Here is an 8432-nt window from a genome sequence, read left to right as displayed (position 1 = left end):
TGATTGAGTACAGTCATAGGTTATGTGTGCCCTGTATTTCCCTATATATTCCTTCCCTTGTCTATATATACACATGAAGTTATGGTTGAAATACATATGTATCATGCCAAACCCACTGCCTTTTATTTAATACCATTACAATGCCAATATAAGGAAAGATGCATGCAGAGAAAATTTATCTCTAATAAATCTTTCTCTCTCGCTCTCCTCTCTCTCTGTCTCTCTCTGTCTCTGTCTCTGTCTGTCTGTCTGTCTCTCTCTCTCTGTCTCTCTCTCTCTCTTTCTCTGTGACAGTACTGGGACTTGAACTCAGGGCTTCACCTGAGCCATGACTCCAGTTCCATTTTTTGTTTTGTTTTTTACTGGTTAATTAGAGATAGAATCTCTCAGATGTTTCTTCCCTGGCTGGCTTTGAATGTCAATCCTCAAATATCAGCCTCTTGAATGGCTACGATTATAGATGTAAGCCACTGGCACCCAGCTAGGAAATCACTTTCACTTGCTTGAATTTATTTATTTATTGTGGTTCTGGGGATTGAACTCTAGACTTCAAATAGGCTAGGAAACCCTTCCCTTCCATCTCTTTAGCCACTTGCTCAGCCCAAATATTAATAGTTTTCCCTTGGAACTGGTGTTTAAATTCAGGGCCTCAAGCTTGCTAGATTGGTGCTCTACTACTTGAGCAATGCTTCCAGGTCTGTTTTGGTGGTTATTTTTACATTGTTTTGGCAGTACTGGGATTTGAACTCAGGGTCCTGTGTTTGCTAGGCAGGCACTCTACTGCTTGAGCCACACTCCCTACTGATTGCTTTTGAGAGAGGGCACAGTGCCTACTTTAAGCTCCAAGTTGTTGCTGGGATAACATGAACATACTACTCAGTCAGCCTCACTCACTGGAGATGGAATCTCAAGAAGTTTTCTGCCTGGGCCAGCCTGGACCCTCTTCTTCCTAATCTTAGCCTCCCATGCAACATGGGATGACATACATCACCTCCCCTATCTGTGGATTAAGATGGAATCCCATAAATTTTTCTCATAATTTTTTCCATCTTGGTTGGTCTCAAACTGAGATCCTCTAGATCTCAGCCTTCCAGGTAGCTAGGATGACGGGTATAGTGTTCAGTTCTGGAAAAAAAATTAATAAAAGTAGTACCATTGTTGTCACAATGTTAAAATTATAGAAGGGTATGCAGGAAAAAGTAAAATCCGCTTCCCCAAATATACTTTTACTTCCTTACTTTCTCAAATACAAGTCTCTGTGTTAAATTGTCCTTGTGAGAAAATCGCCTACAGAAAACAACTTAAAGGAGGAAGAATTTTTTTTGCTCATGATTTCAAAGGTCTCACTCCAAGATTGGCTAGATCTCTTGCTTTGGGCTGCTTAAGTGTCAGAATCTCATGATAGTGGATACGTGTGGCAGAGGCTGCTCATAGGAGGCAGAGCAGGGAGTGAGGCAGGGGCTTGGGATGAGGTACAGCCCCAAGGACATCTCCAGTGATCTTGTTGTACATATGCCTGGCCTCTGAAAGTTCCCACCATTTCTCAGTGATGCCATCAAATTACGAATCTATCAGAGATGAATCCATTGATTAGATCAAACAGACTGGATCACAAAATAATTGATTAGATCAAACATTGATTAGATAAAAAAATATTGGATCCACCAGCTGGGGACAAGGCCTTCAACACATGAGCCTCTTGGGAGACACTTTATAGCCAAACCACAACTGTCTTGCTTCCTTAAAGCAACCACTATACAAATGCCTGATATTTGCATATTTCCACGCTTATTCATTTATATATATGTTCTTTCTTTCTTCTTTTTTTTTTTTTTGTCTGTCATGGGCCTTGAACTCTGGGCCTGGGTGCTGTCCCTCAACTCTTCAGCTCAAGGCTAGTGCTCTACCACTTGAGCCACAGGACCACTTCCAGTTTTCTGGTGGTTTATTGGAGATAAGAGTCTCACGGACTTTCCTGCCTGGGCTGGCTTTGAACTGCGATCCTCAGATCTCAGCCTCCTGAGTAGCTAGGATTACAGCACCCGGCTATATATGTTCTTTTATAACTAGAAATCAAGTTAATAAATACCACATGCACACCTGTGTGCAACATATTTAGTTCTCATTTTAAAAATAAGTAGGTAGGAGATTTCTGAATTATAGAAATGTACATACTATTTCTTGGTAGATCTATAGTTTATTTCCATTTTTAAAAATTCGAGAAGGTAGATAATCGGCTTTGGTCCCCTGTCCATCTCCCTGGGAAGCTTTATATTTTGCTTTGCAACAAATATCTCTTCTGCTAATAAATAAATAAATAAATAAAAAGAGGGCTGGATGTAGTGATTCATATTTGCAATCCTAGTTCCTTGAGAGGGAGATTGGGAGGATTATGTCTGAAGATTGTAAAGCCAGCCAAGGCAAAACAGCTAGTGAGATTACATAAAGATCAGTCAACTGGTAGTTCAAGTTTATAATCCCAGCTAGGTGGGAGGCATAAATAGGAGGATCACCATCGATGCCAGTCTGTTCAAAAGAGTAAGACCTTATTCAAGAAATAATTAAAAGAAAAAAAAACTGTTGTCATGGCTCAAGTGGTAGGTAGAGTTTCTGCTTAGAAAACCCAAGTTCAGAATTGTTTAAATAGGGATACAGGTGGACCCATTGCAACAATAAGATATACAAGATGCTATGTTGGAAAATGAACTTTACAACTTTGGCACGGTGGTGGGGGGAGGAAGGGGAAAGTGGGGGGGAGGAGGATGGGAAGGGATGGGAAGGGGAAACAAAGGAGGAGGCAACAATGCTTGATAAAAAATGTACTCATTACCTTGCCCATGTAATTGTAACCCCTCTGTATGGTATTTTCACACACAAAAAAAATAGAAAACCCAAGTTCAAAACCCCAATACCATTTCCCTACCCTCCCCCACAAGAAGAATGCTGTGAAGTACCTTTTTTTTTTTTTGGCCAGTCCTAGCAATTGAACTCAGGGCCTGGGCTCTGTCCCTGAGCCTCTTTGTGCTCAAAGTTAGTGCTGTACCACTAGAGCCACAGTGCCACTTCCAGATTTTTTGAGTAGTTTATTGGAGATAAGAATCTCTTGGAGTTTCCTGCCTGGACTGGCTTTGAACCTTGATCTTCAGTTTTCAGCCTCCTGAGTAGCTAGGATTATAGGCATGAGCCCTAGTACCTGGGTGTGAAGTATTTCTGTTAATGGGTATCTTTAAACATGTTCCCCTAATTCTTCTAAAAGCAACATTGTGGGAATGCAGGTCATAGTGTATATTTGTTTAAAGTTCTGAGTAATTTTTCCAAGTTACCTTTGTTTTTTTTTGTTTTTGTTTTTTTGTCGATAGTGGGGCTTGAACTCTGGGCTTGGGCGCTGTCCTTATGCTCCTCAAGGTGAGCGCTCTACCTCTTGAGCCACAGCACCACTTCAGGTTTTCTAGCGGTTTATTGGAGATAAGAGTCTCAAGAACTTTCCTGCCCAGGCTGGCTTTGAACCGAGATCCTCAAATCTCAGCCTCCTGAGTAGCTAGGATTACAGGCATGAGCCACTGGCGCCTGGCTTCCAAGTTACCTTTGAATAGTTCTGTATCAGTTACCACCCTTATTCACTGGTAGGACATGAGAGATATATTTCCCAAATCCTTGGCAATGCTTGATATGAATCCATCTTTGTGCTTGTAGTCCAGAATCTTTATTATAATAGATGACTTAGGGTTTTCCTGCCCCTGGTACTTTAGAATCCTTGGGGTGTGTGTGTGTGTGTGTGTGTGTGTGTGTGTGTGTGTGTGTGTTCTATGAAACGTCATTTTTGGAATGCATACTGTATTGTCCATATGCGATAGTAAGTGCATATTATGCCTGCGAATGCTTGAGGTAACCACTGTCTAGGACAAGATTAAACCTAAAGTGTCATGTGCTCTGGTCTTCAGTCTCCTCTGAAGTTCTGGGAGTTCACTACAGTGGGTTCCATGCTGCTGCACCCTGACTGCCACTGTTAGATTTGGCTTCTGTAATTCCTCCAGGGGTAACTGATTTATGTCAATAGAAGACTTTCTTTAACCTAGCAGGCTCTACAAAAATGCTTGCTACTAATGTGATGAATGGGAAATACTAAGCGGTGCAATCTCTGTGTGTTCCTCTAACCTGGAGTTCTGGAGGCTTAGCCCATGGACCGTGTTAGAAGAAGCCTTCCCTCTTAAAACAGCCTTGAGGCTGGAACCCACCAAGCCATTGCTCAGAGGCTAGTGTGTGTCTGAAACATCCAGGGAGCTTGCTAAAACACAGGTTTCTGTTACAACAGTCTATGCAGGAGTGTTTCAGGTCCCAGGGCACATTGGAGACAGCATTTCCCTTTTCTGAACCAAAAGCATTAGAATTATAAGAAGCTCTGGTCATCCCCTGAAATATTAAAATCCAGTTCTATGATCAATCAGACCAGGAAGAGCTCATGCTTGAAGCCAGCCTGGACTACATACATGAGCCCTGTTTACCTTTCCTCAACTTTCCCCCTCAAAAAAGAGGGTTCTTGATGAGCCACCGTAGTTCCCAAATTGTACCCAGGCAGAAACATCAGCCTCTCTGGGGACCTTGCTTGACATGCAAATGATCACGGTCCATCTGCCTGCCAAGTCAGAAACTCTGATTTGGGTGGAGTCAAACAATCTGTTTGAATGAACTCTTCAGGGGATTCTGACTTTTAATAAGTCTGAGAACTTCTGGTGAACTAAGCAAAAAGGGTTCATGTTTTTAATATTATATATTTTTAGTAGCATGCATCAATTATACAAAGGAGATTTCATTATAACATTTCCATGTATCTGTATAACATACTCCATCCACCTCACCCCCAACCACTCTCCCTAATCTCCTCCTCCCTCCTTTCTTAAAACAGTTTCAGCAGGTTTCATTGTTCTATTTTCTCTTTCTCTCTCTCTCTTCTTTCTTCCCTTCCCTTCCTTCTTTCTTTTTTTTGTGCCAATCCTAGAGCTTGAACTCAGGGCTTGGGCACTATCCTTAGCTTTTTCACTCAAGGGTTGCTAGCGCTCTACTCCTTGAACCACAGGTACATTTCCACCTTTTTTTGTAGTTAGTTGTAAGAGTCTCATGCACTTTTTTGCCTATGCTGGCTTCAAACTACTTCCTTCAGATCTTAACCTCCTGAGTACCTAGGATTGCCAATGTGACCATATATATATATATATATATAATTTTGATAATACAAATACAAATAAAAAATGCTTGCTTTTTGTGTTTTTTGTTTGCTTTGTTAGTCATGGGGTTTGTACTCAGGGCCTGGCCATTATCCCTGAGCTCTTTTGCTCAAGGCTAATGCTCTACCACTTTGAGCCACAGCCCCATTTCCTGTTTTCTGGTGGTTAATTGGAGATAAGAGTCTCATGGATTTTCTTGCCCAGGCTGGCTTGAACCCTAATCCTCAGATCTCAGCCTCCTGAGTAGCTAGAATTACAGGCATGAGCCACTAGAGCCTGGTTCCATGCCATATTTTGATATTTACCTTCAGTCATTTTGAAAGAGAGTTCTTGATAGAGCTCTGATATTTGGATCTGATAGACTTACTAAGTATCTTGGTAAACATCCACACATGCCTGGGTAGACTGGGTATTCTTTCTGATCCCAAAGCTCTGAGGTTGTTTCCATGAGTGTGTGGTTTTAAACATACTCAGAGGGTGCTGAGTCAGGGGCCAAGCAGAGGGCTACTAGCTCTCGCCCTGAATGGTGGGATATGTGTCACTTTCTGTCCTGTGCTGGACAGTGCTCATCTGTTAACATGTATGGCACCCCATCACATACTAACCATGATGATAAGCAAACATTACTGTTGCATATCTATTATATGTCAAGCACTTTAGACATGTACTCTGAAACCCTGCAGAGGGAACCTACCTAGGTCAGTAACCTAGGTTAGTCATAACTCCCAAATCTGGACTCTCACCTCTCCAAAAGCAATCTCTGCAAAGGTCTACAAGTCTCTGGGCATTGGAGAACGCTCTGAATTTCATCTTTAGCAGCTTGTTTTGTAAAATGAGCCATAGTTATAATTTTAGAAAGCCTAACATGCTACTTTCAGTTCCTCTGAGAGAAAGAGAGATGGTTTCAATCTTTAACTTATGCAAAGTTGTGTATGAAGACCCTTATGATCACAGGCAGGTGCTTGAGTAGAGACTTGTCAGCTAAAATACAGGCCAATCAAGTGACATTTTACTTTACAGTAAATAGCAACTTACTATTTACAAATAATGAGTGTGCCTAAAATATTGCATGGGCAATACTTAGACTAAAAATTATTTGTTGTTTACTGAAATTTAAATATAACTAGTCATGTTGGGTTCTTATTTTCCAGTTAGAGCAAGTGTTCTGGGACCAGGGATGCATGTACCCCACTTTCCTTGCAACCAGTGGTGCTTGTATTAGGAGGTGCTCACACTAGTAATCTCAGTTACATGGAGGCTGGAGGAGGAGGATACTGGTCTGAAGCTGAACCAGACAAAAATGTGAGGGAGGTCTTACCTGAAAAATAACCCAAACCAAAAAAAAAAAGAAAGAAAGAAAAAAGAAAGACTGGGGACATGACTCGTGGCTATGGTGGTAGAGCACAAGCCTATCGAGGGCTAAGGACCAGAATTCACATTCCAGTGCTGCCACAGGATGAACACATCACAATATATGAGTATATTTTCAATCAAAACACTTTACACACTGGCAAAGATCAGTTTTAACATACTTAATAAAGATTAAGATCACTCCAGTTGTTTATAGTATAATCACACTGTAACTATTATCTGTAGTGTGAATCTTTACACATGTGTTCTCCAGATTTTTAAGACTTACCATGAAGAAAAAAATCCTGTGGGTCAAAGTAAATGTTTATCAAAACTTTAAAATAAATCAACTACCTCATGAATGATTTTCCATGTCAATTACATGTTAAAATAGTAATAGTTTGGTTATAGTCAATTAAATATACTCACATGTAAACTTCCAGGGCCTATGCCAGGCACTTTACCATTAAACTACAGTCTTAGCCTTTGAATGCCCAATATTTTCCTCTTCCTTCCTTCCTTCCTTCCTTCCTTCCTTCCTTCCTTCCTGCCTTCCTTCCTTCCTTCCTTCCTTCCTTCCTTCCTTCCTTCCTTCCTTCCTTCCTTCCTTCCTTCCTTCCTTCCTTCCTTCCTTCTCTTCTTTCTTTCTTTCTGTGCTCATACTGATACTTGGAACTCAGGGCCTGGGTACTGTCCCTTAGCGTTCTCACTCATGATAAGTCTTAGCACACTGTACTTTGGGCTGGTCACATTTCAAGAGATCAATGATCTTGGAAGGCCCATAGCCACCATGTTGGAAGTTGCAGTTCTAGAGGTTGTCTAGTTTGTCACATCTCTTCAGGCACCAGGACTTTGGACTTGATGATCTCAGTGCATCATCATGCCCTCAAGCAGGATAAGTCCTGTACTTTATTATAGTTCTCATGCCAAGTAGGGATGCCTCTGTTTCTCTATTCCACAAAGGCTATGTGTTTTATTTAGTGTAGGGATCTCCATGTTCTGTGCAGTGTTGGGGAGAGTAGGTCCTTAGTAACTTTATTTGGAGTAAATTATGGCCTGTGCTCTCTTTGGCCTTTTGGGACCATAGATTCCTTTCTCTTTCTCTTCTTCTCTTTGCAACAGTGTCAAGGCTAATGCGGACAAACTTATCATTCCCTCTGAGAAATCCAGCTGAACCAGAAACAAGGTGCCCTGGGAGGATTCAGAGGGAACAGAACAGACCCCAGCACAAGGTGTTTCCACTTCCCTTCTGTTCTCCCTTCTCATTGTTCTTACATTTTCTATTATTTTGACATCAACCCATTAATTAAAGTACCTAAGAAGAGCATCCATGAAAAGAAGCCATGGAATACAGGAGTGGTGATAACAATGGTAACTCACTATTGTAAGGGGCTGGTGTGTGTGTGTGTGTGTGTGTGTGTGTGTGTGACTGGAGCATCTGCAGGCTTCCTGTGTCCACTCATGTCCTGGGCTAAGGGGCTGGGACTCTAGTATTCTGAGTGGGACCCTTAGAAACCACAGCAGGTGTTACCTGATTTCCCTGTGAAATATGTGCATCTCTGTTTGTCAGTGATAGCTTCCTCTTCACTCGTTAAATATTTGAACTCAGTAGATAATTCTCTCTTTGAGGAAAGATGGACTTGAACAAACATGTTTATGCTGAACGATGGATGATACCATTTTCTCCAGTTATCGTCGATTTTTAAAATTTCTTATTTCTCTGTATAATAATTTTAAATAGCGCTCACCTGGCGCCGTCTCTGTCTCTCTTTCTCTCTCTCTCTCTCTTTCTTCCTCCCTCTCCCCGGTTGGCCACGCCCTGCTCAAAACAGACCCCCGCCAGCTCCCCCTGCAAGCGGA

Source organism: Dipodomys spectabilis, unplaced genomic scaffold (genome assembly GCF_019054845.1).
Source record: "Dipodomys spectabilis isolate Male_0828 unplaced genomic scaffold, ASM1905484v1 ptg000015l, whole genome shotgun sequence".
Lineage (NCBI taxonomy): Eukaryota > Metazoa > Chordata > Mammalia > Rodentia > Heteromyidae > Dipodomys > Dipodomys spectabilis.
This window is presented reverse-complemented; position numbering follows the sequence as displayed.